Here is a 16,986-nt window from a genome sequence, read left to right on the forward strand (position 1 = left end):
AAACCGCAAGACAAAGGCAATGCAAGTTTAAGCCAATTTAACAGCACACAACCTTTAACTCCTGCCAGCCACGGGTACACACCTTACTACTACCAGACTTCACTCTGCCAGTGAGTATTGTGGTCTATGGTTTGTATTAACCTGTCCCTTTCCTGCTTTTTTGCAGGAGAGAACAGATTTAAAAATTATTAAAGCTAATGTTAAAATTATATAATACACGGGTTGAGAAAAAGAGAGTCTGTACATCTGGGTATAGTGCTTAGATTATCTACAAATACATTTGTTTTAAAAAGTCATATGATAGAGTACATAATCAGCAATAACCTAAAATTAGGTGAATAAATTTAAGAATACAGTTTAGATATTAGAATCTGAAATACTACATTAAGGGCGTGTCTGTCAGTGTCCCCTATATGCCCCTCACACCTAGAGTCCCTCCACAACAGGGAATATCCTTTCACCTCAGGGCTGACTTTTTATTAATTATTATTATTAAATAGTCCTCTAAATGAGGACAGAGGGTTGCTCAAATTTCACATCTAGACTTCTCACACCCTAGGTAAATGTCTTAATTTTAGGTCAACCACCAGCTAAAGCTAGGCCAGGAATTCCCTCTCTCACGAAGAAGAGTTCACAGCCTCTGCTATCTCAGACAAAATGGGAGAGCATCCAAAATAGAGTAGTCACTACAACACTATGCTGTCACTTTCATCTGAACACAATTTGTGACTATATATCCACCCATACTGTCTCCCTCCCTAATTTTACTGCTGCCCCTACTAATAGTATTTCACCAATGAGAACAGCAGTGAGTTAACTGAGGCAATTCCTGTCAGCTGGGCAACTGTGCAGGAGTTGCAGGCACATAAGTGTTATCTTCTGTTATTAGGGGGCACAATGAAGAACTCAAACGAAATTAACATTTGTGAGGGTGGAGGAAAAAAAAAAAAAAAGATGGGAGGAAGAGATACGGGTTTGTTTCTTCCTTCCTCCAGCCCAAGGGAGCATCCTCAGCAGCAGCAGAGTACTGTAAGTAGAGCACTGTGAATGTTGCTTTGGGTGCTAGAGCTTCCATTTCACTCTGCTACCGCTCTGCTGTTTTCTGAAGGGCTATGTACAGCAGGGCAGAGGCTGAGTCCCACTGTCAGACAACAAAGTCGTGTCGGGGGGGGGGGGTGCATTTATAGTAAGATGCAGAATTCCCACAACAGTCTCAAGTGAACTCCTGCATTGAAACCAAGGAAGTGACCTGGTTGGTCAGTAATCACTTACATCTTGAATCAGAAACACAATAGTTGTCTGAATAAAAGGCAACATAGTCTAGGAACAACCCACAGGGATAGGAGCAGGGGTCGGCAACAATCCGTACATGGACACAAGTGTCTGTGGTAAAAATTTTGAAGTCTGATAATTTTTCAAGTAACAAATGATTGAATGACATAACCCCTCCCTCCCCCCCAATATCCATTATTAAGTACGGTAATTTTGTCAAGTGTCCGTCATGCAACATGGTGGTGTCAACCTCTGGTTGGGGAGTCTGGTGCTTTAGAGTTCTAATCCCAGGTCTGTTTAAGTAATCAGTTAATCTCTGCCTCAGTTTTCATTCTGTATAACAGGCATACTACTTGCCATTCCTACCTCACAGGCTAAGGGGGTGTTTGTACAGCATTTGAAGAAGCAGAGCTCTAAATATTATATCACATACTTCAGTACCTGTTGACAAGTTTGGAGATGGGTGGAAAATAGGTGTCACTTGCTGAAGATGAAGCCATAGTTTATTAATGCCTACACATTCAGTGGTCAAGGACTACAAAACCAGAACCGGGTGACAGGAATCAATTGACTTTTCTGCATTTATTAAAATGATCTAGATAAGTATTAACTTTTTTGCTCGGTTTTATTATTGTTTCACCTACTCCGAAGAAGAAAACTGTAAACACTTTGATTAGAGCCCTGAAAGGCTGTCTAGTTTCACTGTAGTTGTCTAGACGTTTCAAGATCCTCTGTCAAAATGCCATTTTGTAAATTTCAAATCTAAAACAAAGCTCCTCAACAATCTTTAGATAGAAAGAACAGGCTGGGAGATTATAGTCTCCAGCACTCGAAGCCTACAACCGTCAAATGGCTATGCTAGCTCTTCCTACAGCAACAAACAAGTCCTGCTTTTAAAGCAGAGCTAAAGAAAGCACATTTATACAGGAGGAAAGAAAATGGTTTTACAGCTCTACTAAAAGTTCAAGACCACATTAAAGAGAATAGATTAATTCACTAACACCCAATTGCTACAACATTTTGGCCTTCATAGTCTCCATGAAGGCCATTTGGATTACAAACTGCATAACATTTCCATCCCCATCCCTTTACGTATGTACACAGAAAGGCATTACAAGTTATCAACACACACTGACTGGAACAAATAAATGTGTTCTAGGAACAGAAAAAATAAAGCTTGTCTTGGACTTGGAGGGCTATGGTTGTGTTACATCCATGTAGATGATCCTCAGCTGGCCAAATCACAAGATTTAAACTCCTAAGCAGAAGTGGTTCAGAAAACAGCTAACAAGAGCCTCCAGTCACATCAAAAGATTTTACAGGTTTACTAACGATTTAAGTGAAAGTATGAGCTGATTTATTTATACACATACACACATGGTGCACCAAACAATACAGTTTAAGGAGACAGCATTAAGTAATCTCACAGCTTTGCAGTATTGCCCTCCAAGCTAGTCAGCAGTTTTAGTCTATAAGGTGCCACAGGACTCTTCGTCAGCAGTTTTAAGTAACAGTCATGGTCACACGTAACCCTGTGACCTAACAAAAGGTTCAATAAGAGGTTTAACAAGGTTCACCACTTAAGGCCAAAAAAACACCCACACACAAAAACCCACACTTGGACATTTCAAAGATTCTACACTTGCAGCAGGATTGGTAGTTTTGCTCTTCTATTTCTCAGTCACTACATATGCAAAACTATAAAACCATAGCATGAAATACCAAATAGTTTTTAGAAAATTCCAGGTGCCAGATAGTGAGCCACAATGCATCCTAAATAAATCTAAATCTAAGAGTGAATTGGGGGTGTCGGGAAGGAATTGACAAGTTTCTCTACATTTTTCACATGGCTATTACTCCTAATGGTCACGTGAAGGTGATGAGAGATTCACATGACTAAAAAAAGCGTTAGGATAGGGAAATTCAGCTAAGTGCATATACGACAGATTTTTATAGGGTATGATAAAAGTTGTAGTTAGTTTCTAGAAAGCTATTGAATCTTAAGATTGAAATTTGCCTTCAGCAGTAAGTGTCCACAGTCTGAAAATTTGGGCATGAGAGCTGAGTCACTTTTTCCACTTGTAGTGGAAAACTTAACTATAATTGACAACTGAAGGTGTTTACTGATGACCCAAATTAAAAAAAGGGGGGGGGGACTGCTTTTTTTATTGGACTGTCTGATTACACAATTTGTCTTCCATCTCACCTCTGCAACTCTTAGTACTTATCCCTTTCAAGGATGCAGAAGTCCAGAAAATTAATGCTACTCTATGCTTTTTGTGACAGTAGAAATAATTATACCTCTAGCTCGGTATAACGCGGTCCTTGGGAGCCAAAAAAATCTTACCACGTTATAGGTGAAACCGCGTTATATTGAACTTGCTTTCATCCACCAGAGTGCACAGCCCTGCCCCCCCCGGAGCACTGCTTTACTGCATTATATCCAAATTTGTGATATATCGGGTTACGTTATATCGAGGTAGAGGTGTGTCTATGACCTCCTCTAGAACCCAACTGTTTCTTAAAGTAGCTCATCTAGACTGCTGCTGCATCAACAAGACTTAAGAAAACCTCTCCCACCTTACAGTAGTAAAGATAGCCAAGGCAAGCAGCTTATGTTTCTTACCAACTCAGTCATGGGAGTCAGCTTTCATGTTAATGCTGAAACTTTTGCTGACTTGTAATGCAAGCCTTTATTCCTATTTCTGAGTAACACACAGTTTTTTGAAACTGAAAAACATATGAAATTTGAATGTTTTTATGGGCTAAGCAACACAGCACATCTTAATTTACCAATATCATTGCAAACAGGGTTTTGACATAGGATCACTTTAGAAATTACACTTCAGTCCTCAAAATAAATGGTAGATCTGCAATGTTTAAGGCCAGTGCCAATATCACCCAATATTTCATTTACACTTCTAGAGCTCCTTGGAAGGGACTCAAAGCCTTTAACAGATGCAGTGATTCACTACAACACCCTTGAAGGAGGCAAGGTGGTTTATCCATTTTATATATAATAGAGTGTCTTTCTCAGAGCCACAGCCAATTTAGCAGAGCTGGGACTAGAACAGTGAACTCAGTAATTCCCTGTTCTGTAACCACTATATCTTACTTCCTTTTCCTTATTTACAAAGATGACATTCCTCACCATTCCCCTTTCCTGTCACCAAGAAGGCTGGTAATGTACTCATTGCAATAGTGAGAACTCTGCTAGAAACTCTAAGGGTGAAAAAAAACAGTTTTCAACTTGAAGTTTAAGGTACTCATTGCCCCTTGGAATTAACATATGCTAGTTTGATGTAAGACCACCCTCTGGTGCTCTCTCCACCCAGACATGGGCCCCAGGGACAAGAACACCAGCACCACCTCTGAGGGTGACCCAGAGCTTCAAGGGACATCAGAGACTGCAGCAGAATCAGAACTATCCATAAGAACCCAACAGATCCAAATTAACCATGGAGTACACCATTAACTTTCTAAAGCTCGAGAGCTTAGCAATACTATGAAGGAGACATATACAGGAATTAATGTAACTTTTTGTAATTTTAGTTTTTTAGAAGGTAAATCCACATGAGAACTGAGATTAGCACAAAAACACTAATTTGCTTTAAGTTAAAATGGAAATGAGAGTATACTGGAAGTATACTTTAGCTTCTCAGAACGCAAGTCTTCTAGTTGGGTCTATGACAGTGGTTCTCAAACTTATATGATCATGCCCCCCGTCTTCATGTCTGTAGTAGTTTACAGTACCTACCACCCCCCAGCAACACAAATACATATACCAATGGGTGTGGCGGTGCGTCTGTCAAATCAGTTTCGGTTTCTGATTTTCACTCCCCTCTCCCCCGTTGCACAAATGAGCCAACAATCCATTGTAATAAGAGCAAAAGCAAAACTGCGATTGTGGTCCACGCTTACAATTAAATGGGGACATCGCCTCATAGCAAACGGATTAACTATAGATAGCAACGACTTTGTACAATGCTATGCAAGCTTAACAGAAAACTGTCAAAATGCCCAGCGCCATCTAAAGTCAAATTCACAGCACCATCTGAGGACCTGAGAGGTCCAGAGGAATCAGCTTTTCAGCTTATTCATTACTGTGGGTAAAATGTGCGCAGTAAGTTCCCCCTGTCCCCCAAAGCTTCTCATGCCCTCCTCCTCACCCCCAAGTATATTCCACACACCCCAGAGGGGTCTGCCCCTCCAATATGAAAACCTCTGGTCTATGATACTGTAGTTTCATATTGCAGTACAACTATAAACCACTAAAACAAAGGCATGGAGTTAACCCAACAAGAAAAGAGAAAGAAGTCTGCTCTGGGCTGACATTTTGCCTATAGTACCTTCCCTTGATGAACCAGATACTACCAAGGTATTGATTGGAACACTGGCTCTTGTGCTAGCAACCAGAGACAAGACAGAAAGTTTCATCTTGAAGCTATAAAGTTAATTTAATGGGCACTTACCAAGGTTTAGGTTAAAAGTCTGGTCTAATTCAACAGATCTTAATTGGCTTATATTCTAAACAATAGAAATATATATTCTAAAGCTGCATGTTTTGAGTCCACAACAAGCAGTTTCCTTATCTAAGTAAAAGCATTTCACTGAAGTTTAAGACATTAGGAGAGCATTTGAATTTTAGTGCTTTGAGAAATAGTCTCTAACCTACACATGCAGTTTGCACTATTCATCACGTTTTCTAAGAAAGTGAGGTTATCCATCCAATTTGAAGGCCTGCTTAGTTTAAGACCAAGTATATATTTAATGTTTTTAAAACGGGCAATCAAAAAGATTTAAAAAGTCACTGGGATATTTGCTAGTTAGGACTGACCAGAGCATGTAGCAGGGCAGCTATGGCAGTAATGGCACAACATGTTTTCCTCAGCCAGAGCAGATCTTTGGAGCATGACAGCCCCCCCCACCCCAAAAAAAAAAAAAAAAAAAAAGTGCTGACACATTCAACGCCCAAGTGGGAGTTATACTATGAGCCAGATCAAATAGATTTGATAGTGAAGGTAATGAAAGGAAAAGCTCTTAAGAACCAGTTTTCTTTCAATGAAAATGTCAGCTCAAATTCTTTTAATAAAAAATGGTTACATTTCTTTTACAGGACAATCTGAAGTCAGTTTCCCTGTAGGTCACTTTAAAAACTTTTTCGATGTAACTTAAGAATCTTTTAGCTTATGCTTACGAATGTCCTAAAGGCAAGATCCAAGTTTTCATAAACCATACTAATTTAAAGTGGTCACAAATGTATGTTCATTAAACTTGTCATTTTCCTCACTTTTCGGACATTCTACCTTAAATTATTGACCATGATTAGGTAAGATTTTATATTTGACAAAAAAAATAAATAAATAGCTCAATAGAGGTTGATCACTTCAACATTATTTTTTGCAACTAATCCATGCTCCAGCCCAAAAATATAACAATAATGCACAACCTTTTAAAAATAAGCAAACTGGTACACGAAACACACACCTTCTGTCGTGCACTTTTATTTATAGTTAGTCTGACAGTCACACTTGTGATGCATTGTTGGAATCAGAGCTACTGGTAATTCAGGTTTTTTGGCTCATTGTTAAAGGATGGACTTGTTCCAAAATTTCAGCCTGGATTCAAATCTAATACTCCCTTCTTAACTTCCCCCACAAGGGAAAATACTTTGGCACAACGCACACTACCATACTGCTCTGAAACCTTGTCAATATATTGATACCATGGAGCAAGATAAAATCTCAACCTGCATGAGAACTCAGAATTTTTTGGTCAAATAGTTTTCACCCACAAATGTGGTTCTGGCACAACTGAAGTGAACCACTTCAATGTTTTCAGTTTCCTCCCACTCCCCCCTCCCCCAATTCCTCACTGCGTTTCTGATTTGGACAAAACTATTTGTTGAATTCACAAATAGTTTTCAACCCAATAAACAAATGAAAAAATTTGAAAAAAGTTTTAGCTGTTCATTACAATTTTTAATAAAACACGTATTTGTTTCAAAATAACGTCATTTTGAAATTTAGATGACTTTGTTTAAAATGTACACCCCACAACACTAAAACTAAAAAACCCTAATTGAAAATTTTGTTTGTTTCAGTGAGAAAAAACAAAACAAAACATGGCAGTTTTTGTCTGACCAAAATGAACCTTTTCAGGGATTTTTCAGTTCAGCCACTGAACTGAAAAAATAAAAATCAATTATTCACCCAGCTCTAACCATAACACTTTGGATACACTTTGGCTTGCGACATTTAACAAGATTATCAGGTGAATACTTCGATTAGACAGAAAAATAAGAAGTGCTATTCTCAGCTACCTAGAATAAGAGTAGGAAGAACAGTGCAATTCACTGTGCCATCCCTTCAGGCATAACATGACTAATTATCAGAAACTGGACGGCAATGTAAACAGGATTAAGAACACCCATCCCAGTGTCCTGGCCAAATTCCATTGTGGGGAATTAGGATCTGCCCACTTTTGTTGCTGTGTTAACTGGAAAAATTACTGTTCACTTCCTGTCTCTGAACTGCTGAGTAGGACTATCAATTAATGGCTGATTTTTGTTGGTGATAATGGAGAAAAGAGTGCCATAGTGTAGGCATAGTGCTTGTAATTCTCAAAAACATTTGAAGATGGCAAAACACATCATAACTCCGTTTAACAGCCATAATTAATTTGTTTCAGGAAGTTCGAGACACTTATTTTAACCGTCTGTATAATTTTACTCTATTCGTCTTTTGATTTCTTAGGCTTGGTCTACACTAAACCCCCAAATCGAACTAAGGTACGCAACTTCAGCTACGTGAATAACGTAGCTGAAGTCGACATACCTTAGTTCGAACTTACCCCCGTCCAGACCCGGCAGGCAGGCTCCCCCGTCGACTCCGCGTACTCCTCGCGGCGAGCAGGATTACCGGAGTCGACGGGGAGCACTTCTGAGTTCGATTTATCGCGTCCAGACTAGACGCGATAAATCGAACCCAGAAGTTCGATTGCCTGCCGCCGAACCAGCGCGGTAAGTATAGACAAGCCCTTAGAGTGAGACATTTTGAAATAAGAAGGCGGTATTGACTCATTTAAGCATAAAACCCTCCAGCCACTGGGTATGAGTAAGCAAACTGCTTTTGGACATTGGCCTGTTGATTCATCCGTTCCTTGTTTGAACAATGGTCAGCACTAGCAAAGCTCCGTTGTGGGGCAACCTGAGACAGCACCATAACCTGTAAAAGTATCATTATGAGTACCAACACTAAACAAAGATTAAAGATTTTAGTTTTACTGTGACTTCAATATAAGGTTTGCCGAGACAATTTTTAGATTAAGCTTTGTAATAGGAGTGTCTGATGAAGCAATTAGTTAAAAAAGGTCAAACACCACAAATAACTATTTAGTTAATATCTTGTTTCTCCGGACTTATTACTAGAATAGCAACATCCTAAGCTTACAAAGTGCTTGGAAATATCTTATATTACTAGAACCGCCAGGGAAGCACCACTGTTTTATAAAAGTCTTATCTTTCCTAGAATGATAAAATCCACAAGTAATTTTTTTTCAGCAGCAGAGGTCACACCCAGCACAGCTGGACAGATACAATTATGTGCTGACTGGATAAAATATTTACTTTTCATCACTGTTCCCTTATGGCAGCACTTCACCTTGAGAAGGCATAGAAAATAGATTGATAAGATGTATTAGTAGTAGCTAGGGGGAACACCACGATGAATTATTGAGAGAGAGAGAAAAAAAAAAGCAGTAAGGAACAAATTCCACCCTGTGATACGTGTGCAGATCTTCTACTGGTATGAAAGTTATGAGTTAGCATCTGAAGGAAGAATTTGACTCTAGAGAAAAGGGAAAAAATAGTTTTAAATGTTTGTTATTGATTGGGCACGGAGAGAAGAAATGAATGGCTTTTAAAGACCTACAACACCCACGATAAAACAGTTATTACAATTATAAATAATTACATTTTGAATTCTACTTTAAAAACCAGTTAGTAACTTTGACCCTATTTGGTCAGGGATACAATTTCAGCCAGTTTGTTCCATTAACACTTTTAATGACTGATGTTCTTAAAAGCAATACCTTGTCATTTCTTCAACAGTTTTGAACATATATCCAAGTATAGTGTCATTCCCTGAACAAACAACGTGCAACACAGCCAACAACTAAATATACTAGACAAAATCCTGAGAAGTCTAGCACCTACTAAGTATTTGCGGGGGGTGGAGGGAGGAAGGAGGGAGAACCCCAAAGCAAACAACATGCTCTGGACACAATTTGGTTATGAGGTCTACAACTACTATCAAAGTCAGTCAGTTCTTGAACAAGCTGTACATGAAACCGCTTAAGCCCCCTGGCACTCAAGTGCCTCTATTTACCGCTTCCCCCAGACAGAAAGCCTAGTTTTACCACCATTTTTATATGTACTATTTTCATCTGAGAAAAATCAACAGAGAAAGCACTCCTTAACACAGCTCAAAATGGATAAGCAACTCTGAGCATAAAAGTTACCTGCAGCAGGCTAGAACCCAAAAGTGATGTTTACCACAGTAATAGTTACAGATATGAATGTACCTGACTTCCAGGTCTTCAGAACCCTGTGTTGCCATGAGAACAATCCAGGTTAAATTCTTATTCTAGATTTCATTTCCACAGACTACAGGTCCTTGCGCACCAACAGTGCTATGTGAGCAACAACAGGGTCTGGAAATGTTGAGATGGCAATCCCTTCATCTTATGAACACATGATTCCTTATATATTAAATCATTCAACTATTCATTAAGGAGTTGTATTGACAGGCTCCAGAACATGAACAATCCAGCCCTCCACAATCAGATGAATAGTGGGAAAAATTAAGGCTCAAAGATAAGGGAGAAACTGATTGATGAAGCAGAGTGCCAAAACACTGCTTCCTCAATGCACTGTAATAGTGCAGTACACTTAAATAGTGTAAGAAGCTTACCATACAATAACTGTTCTCTGTCTGGCATCCAAATTAGTAGTTAATTGCCACACAGATCAAATGGAAGAACATGCAGCAGCACACATCACAAAGTAACTGTACTCATGAGCACTTTAAATTCATAATTAAACTGTTTTAGGATCACACAGTTTCGCTAGTCAGAGCGCTTCTGCTGTCCAAGCGGGAGACCCCCTAAAAAGGAGAAATCAGACAGGAAAGAAGACAACATTGACAGGTGTAGAGGAGATGAGGGGAAGAAAGATAGTGAAAGAGGAAGTAGGGATACAAAAGAGGTGAAGATAATAGCACTGCACTGAAGTATTCTACGGCTTTCCACTAAAATCTATACAAGTCACCAAAGTTTAAGGTAAATTAGTAGCCTCTCTCTAGAAGTGATGGGTTACAAGGGAAGCAGATAATTTAAATTTACGGTAAAAGTAGAAATAAGCCCTTCCTAGCAATTCCCATTAACTGTAGGGGGCTCAGATAAAATTTTAATCACAAATCACAAAGATTCTGCTTTTCACTGCAAGACCTGCCAAGTACTGAATTATCTGGGTCTCCATTAACCATCCAACAACTAATTTATCACCCAGCCAGCCAGTTGAAATACCATCCAATTTTATATTTGAGGGCAATTATGTTTTGAATAGTAAGTAAGTTAAAATTCAATTTTTCATGTTGCTTGAAAGTTATGGGACTTCATCTTGCCTGGAATTTAGCTGAGAGGATTCTGACATAAAACTATCTTTTAGGGAAATATGGCGTGGGAGAGGGGAAAAGGGAGCCTTTCCAACAGGACCTCAGTGTTTCAACTGATAAGGAACAGGTATCTTCTTGAACTTTGTAACTGCTAAATTTGACAAAGTGAAATTAGTAATACACCAGCTAATTAATTTTGTGTTACTTGGACGCTTAAGTTTTAAGTCAGTTTCCTCCATTTATTCTACCACCTTTGTTTACTTTGTCTGTTTTGTGAAATGTGATGCCTTGTTTAGTTCCTATTAACTAAAAAACGACGTTAGTGTGAGCATGAGCATGGCCTGCATTGGGAAGCTCTCCTGCTCAGACGTCCTCTTAGGCTTTCACTTCAAATATTTCTTTTATTGCTGTTCTACACAATTCTCCTAGCCAACCCATTTTATCACCTCTTACAAAACTGTAGGGGAGGCCAGGTAATGTTCTTCCTTATAATTCTATCCATTTTGTAATATCCTTAGTTTCCGACCTGTGTCTGTGTTCTGACCGTACAGGCAGCAAGACAGCTACAAGACTTGTTAGTTTAACATTACTGCCCGCATATATAGGAATTAAAAAAAGAAAAAGAAAAAACCACACACACACACCAAGGACCATTTGTATCTGTTTACATTTGACTAGTACCAGCTATTCTACCAGCGAACACTTAAAAATATATTTTAAAGAACAAAATGCTACAACTTCCCATTTGGAGCCTATCATTTTTGACAGCACATCTCCCTGATATAATGATGCATCATGTCATGCCTGAAAAGTATGGCTTTATATTTCCCAAGCCTGAAAATATGTTTCTTTTACTTATCCAATCGTGTCTCTTATACCATCTTTTTTCTGCCAGTGATGCCAAGCATTGATACTCCATTTGTTAGCTTTTCTTACAACCGTCTTTCTGCTTTGATTTGTGGAGTCCTCCCCCACAGCACAGAACATTTTACCTGAGCTGGTCAGCAAGGTCACTACCCTCTCCATTTAAATCCTTCCTCAAGACCTATTTCTTCCAGGACAAATACAAGAAACAAGTTGATCATGTGATTGACTTTTCTTGTAAGCTATCTGCTAATTTATGAAAAGTGGAAGGGTCTAAGGTGGGGAATGTGGTACAAGGTCACTAGAATCAAAATTGGGGAGATAAAGGTGATGAATGGTGGAAGGATAACAGGAGAGAAATCTGTTCTGTTTAAAGGTCCCTTAGTTATTGATGCTGATAAGACACGTATAATCAAAACCCGATCATCTTGCTTGTACTTTATACCCCTTTCCCCGCCACCTTTCATTGTCATTGGTTTGCATATACTTTATGTGGATTATGTAAATATGCCTTCCCTCCGTGTTTTCAACATATAGCATTTTCAGAGTTACTACCAGGCAAATATTCAATATTTAATAGAACAGTTATACAAGTTTATCATTAAATTACCATGTCCATTAAGCTCATAACTGATTTAAAGCCAAACCTTATTCCCAGTTATGAGATTTAAAATGATGACAAAGAACTGCAGTTCTTCACAAAACATTTAGTTTAGACAAACTTATTTACTTTTCATTTCTGTATACGAAAGCAAGTAGTTAATATTTAACTCTATTCTCATCAGTTTAAAGACAACTTCTGAGAGTGACGTAAATAGTTATAGTGTCTCAAAGGAAGAAAGGGTCCTGCTCTATCTAACACCTCCATGTTGTTCTGTAGCACAGTTAGAAATAAATTTCTCAACTGTAAAACCATGGAAGCAAATTTATTTCAACTGATGCATGAACCCAATATTTACATCAAACCATACCTTTTTATGTGTATTCTTGTATGACGTTAAAAGCAAGCGATACGAGTTATAGAACATTCCTATGCAAGCCTTCTTTTTCAATATACAAGTGTGGAAACGTGAAGACAAGAATAACCAGGGGAAAGGTACTAGAAGTTTTAAGGTGGTAATGCACTTGCGATATACCTTGAAAATATACCACTAATTAAGAAAACACTAACTTTAGCACAAGTGGGAACACAAACATTTTCTTGTTCGAATATGGATTTAAAAAGGCACTAACCTAGCTTTTTTACTGGAGTTTCCATATGGGTAATCATTTATTCCAGATATATTAAAACAATTAAAATGTTTAAAAAAATTCTGTTTTATTAAAAGCTAGACCACAATACAAGTTGCAGCATTCCTAGGGGAGAAAAATATCCACTTTTATATACTATATAGAAAAATAAAGCACCATTTACATTTACACCTCTGAGGTATCATCCCAGTTCTTTCAACATTTAGAAAGCTAAAGTCTTATTCTAATAGCGAAGATGTGAAACTACTGATGAATGCAAGTTGATTATATTTCAGAACACATTTTCTTAGAAAGCTGATTTGATGTGTACAGTAACTGACATGTCAGATTTAGAGTTCTGGAGATAGAACTCCACAGGTAAGTTTGGAAAAAAATATTATTTGGGAAATAACAGTAGTTCTAACAAACCCAATCAGATTCACAGCACAAAGTGAAGTTTGGAAAAAGTTGCATGAAGGGCTCTAACATGCAACCCCCTTCTCTGACTTCACTTAAGTTAGATTCTTAGCCAAATGTTACGGGGCTTTCAGATGAAGGCCAGCAAAACTAGACCATAGACATGATCTAGGAGAGCAAGTAATGGATGGAAGTCAGAATTCCTGATTTTTAACCCCACCTGTGACTCAAGCTGGTTCTGAAACCATTTCTCCCTGTAACCACAGGCAAATCTCAACTTCACTTTGCCTCAATTTCCACACCCGCAAAGTAGAAATAATGATACTCTTCTGCCTCACAGGACTTATGTGCAACATGGTGATTGAAAGTACTGAACACGTAATGTGCATTGTAACACTGAGTAGTAATTTTGAGTATACGTACAAACTAAAATTAAGAGGGGAAAACTTGGCTGAAGCAGCAAATGGAGGAACCAACAGCAGCCATTCTTGATGGAAAGCAATAGTTTTTGCTGGTGCTTCTTTTGGCCTGGTCATACACATGTCTTTGAAGCTCCTAGACATGTTAACTCATTTGTGACCAGGGGGGAGATTTGCCTACAGGAATCCAGGCAGCAGCGCCTAGCTGAGTGGGGCAATGCTGTTTCTGTACCTTGTCCCATTCAGGCTGAGCGGGCAAGGACCCCACCTCTCCGCCCGCCAAGGGCAGTGCACGGCTGTGCCGATTTGCAAAAGCTTTATGGAGCTATTCGTGTCTTTACACAACACCCCCGCCCCCATCCCGACCTCGAAGGGAGCGACTCTGCCGCGGGGCCGGATCTCCGCTGAGACTCCCCGTCAGGGAGGCCAGACTAGGGCGGGGAGGCAGAGCCGCTTTAGGCAGGGACTGGCTGCTGTTCCAGACCGGGAGATCCAGCCCGCGGGTAGGGGAGTGCGCAGGGCGCTCCTCAGCGAGGCCGGGCAGCTGCAGTGCGGGGCTCTGAGCAGCCGACACAGCTCGGGGCCCCGGCCCGGCCCCACACCGAGGAACTCGTACTCGCCGCAACCAACAGTGCCCGGTGCCGGGATCCAACTCCCCCAGGAGCAGGATCTTCGGGTAGGAAGATGGCGGCCCTGGCCGCCTCCCCGGTGAGAGGAGGTGGCGGGTCGCAGCCCGGGGAGGAGCCGAAGCGAGGCCAGCCAAGGGGAGGGAGTGGGCCCGGGGAGGCCCCTTGAACTCACCTGTCACCAACAGCCACTGCCGCCCGGGCCTCTCGCCGCTCGCTGCCGGGCTCTCCGGGGGGCGGGGTCTCTCACTCCTGCCGGGGTCTCCGCGGGGGCCGGGGCCTCTCTCCGCCGCCGCCACCACCAGGGCCTCGCTGCTGCCGGATCCCAGGAGGAGGAGGAGGATGGAGAGCGGGGCCCGGGGGAGAGGAGGCGGCGGCAGCAGCGAGGAAGGGGGCGCGTGGAGAAGGAGGCGGCGGCGGGACTTGGGGCCCAAAACGTCTCTGATCCCAGAAGCAGCAACACCCCGCTCGCATGAGAGACCCGCTTCCGGCTCCCGGCGGAAGTCCCGCCTTCGCCAGCGGAAGATATTGGCCGTCGCTAAAGGTTCCCCAGCCCGCAACAGCCGCCTATGATTGGCGGAACGGACCCCGCGCGCGGGATGACGCGTTTCGGCACGTGACCAGGTGCCGTCACCGGCCCTGAATGAGCGCGCGGAGGGGGGAGGGCAGTTCCCCTTCTTTCCCCTCCCCCTCGCAGCGAGCACGCCCACCGGAGGAATGTGATCGCTCCCTCGCCCTCACTCGCTGCTGGTGCAGCCAGAAAATTAAAGGGACCGGTATGGACAGAGAACTAGTCATAGTGTTCCCCACTGGGGCGCGCTACCGCCCTTTAATTGGGGAGAGCGGCCATGGCAGCTAACGGCTGCCAGCCCCACCTCCTTCCTAAAGGCCGGGCACGCTTAACCTCTCCTTCACTAGCATGGCCAGCCGTGGGAAAAGGGAGCTCTAAACCACGCCTCCACGTTCCCTTAATGGGGGTCACCCCACACTAACTAAACCTAGAGCCCCCCCACCACCTCCCCCTTAACGGGGGGGCTACCCCCACTCAACCTAGAGCCCCACCTCCCCTTTAACAGGGGGGCACCCCCACTCAACCTAGAGCCCCACCACCACCTCCCCTTTAACGGGGGGGCTACCCCCACTCAACCTAGAGCCCCCCACCACCTCCCCTTTAACGGGGGCCCACCCCCACTCAACCTAGAGCCCCCCCACCACCTCCCCTTTAACGGGGGGGCTACCCCCACTCAACCTAGAGCCCCACCACCTCTTCACATCACTTGTGTTTAGTTTCCTGCTTTCCACACTAGGTCTAATCTCTTCTTGATAAGATTCCTTTTGCAGTAGAAGACCCTTGCTCCTGGACTTCAATTTACTGATTAAGGAAACAGGATTTCTCGTGTTAGCCATAACTTAGTTAAATTGCACATGATGGAAGTAACCTTTCATACAGTGGTTCTCAACCTCTTTACCATTCTAAGCCACATAGGTGGCCCATATTGTGTTTTGTGGGCCACATCAAATACTACTTGTGCAGTCCTGAGGATGTCATGTGGGCTGCAGTTGTGTGCTGATTGGCTGCAGATTAAAAACCACTGCTCTAATATGAATATGAATTGCACTTAACTCTTAAGCTCGCAAAAACAACAAACAGCTTGGGCCAAATACCAATTAAGAAAAAACAAGTTGTCTAACACCTTTACTTTGACTGGTTTCGTACAGATTCATGAACATTTCTTGTTAGCTAACATAACTTTTCCACTAAGACATGGAGAACTGCTAGCCAAACCCTTCATCTACAACTTTCCCTGCCTGTACTCTTTCTTACTCCCATTCCTGAGTTTGTGATCTACCTTCTAAGTGAGACAGGCCAAACCCTCCTCAAAGCCAGCTGGCAGCAATTGTCTATATTTTACATTGCCACCTATCTTTTTACCTGACTTTTATATCTGGCACCAGATTCCCCAAGGATCTGTTTTAATCCTTACTGATTTTAATACTCTTGCCTTAGAGCATCTGCTGGAAATTCCCATACATTACTTCTGGGGGAATTTTGTGTCACTGCGTGCGCTCAGAATTCATGGCTCCCGTACCTGCATAAAAGTGACTTCTGACTGGGAAGCAAAGGGAAGCCGCAAGAGCTGTCATGTGCCCACACCCTGGCAATGCAGCCAGGTTGGTTTGGGCACTCAGAGCAGCTGGTAGAGATGTAAATCACCAAGGGGAGCAGGGTAGTCATGTGAGAGAGACACACACACTGTCCCTCTCGCTCACTATTGCAGCACTCTTGGCATGGAGGGGCAGGGCTTTGGGGTATTTCTGAGGATGTAGAGCAGGCTCTGTTCCCTCTGGCAGAGGAGAATGTAGCTTAGTGAATTGTTCCCATTGTTCTTAGTGAATTCCCCCAGGAGTATAAAACAGGTGTACAAATTTTAAGGTTCTTTTACATTGCCAGAGTGGTGTAAAGGAGCCTTATTACAAAGGACA

At 41.8% G+C, this 16,986-nt stretch overlaps 1 protein-coding gene across 1 annotated transcript in view; it reads right to left on the bottom strand.

The window, feature by feature from the left end:
* LARP4B (La ribonucleoprotein 4B) overlaps nucleotides 1-14,995 on the bottom strand; it is a 102,427-nt gene extending 87,432 nt beyond the window's left edge. Inside the window, exon 1 of the mRNA XM_034760051.1 lies at nucleotides 14,678-14,995. The gene's annotated coding sequence lies outside the window, so the exon portion shown is untranslated. The remainder of the gene's footprint in view (nucleotides 1-14,677) is intronic.
* Nucleotides 14,996-16,986: the final 1,991 nt, after the last annotated feature.

This window comes from Trachemys scripta, chromosome 2, assembly GCF_013100865.1.
Source record: "Trachemys scripta elegans isolate TJP31775 chromosome 2, CAS_Tse_1.0, whole genome shotgun sequence".
Lineage (NCBI taxonomy): Eukaryota > Metazoa > Chordata > Testudines > Emydidae > Trachemys > Trachemys scripta.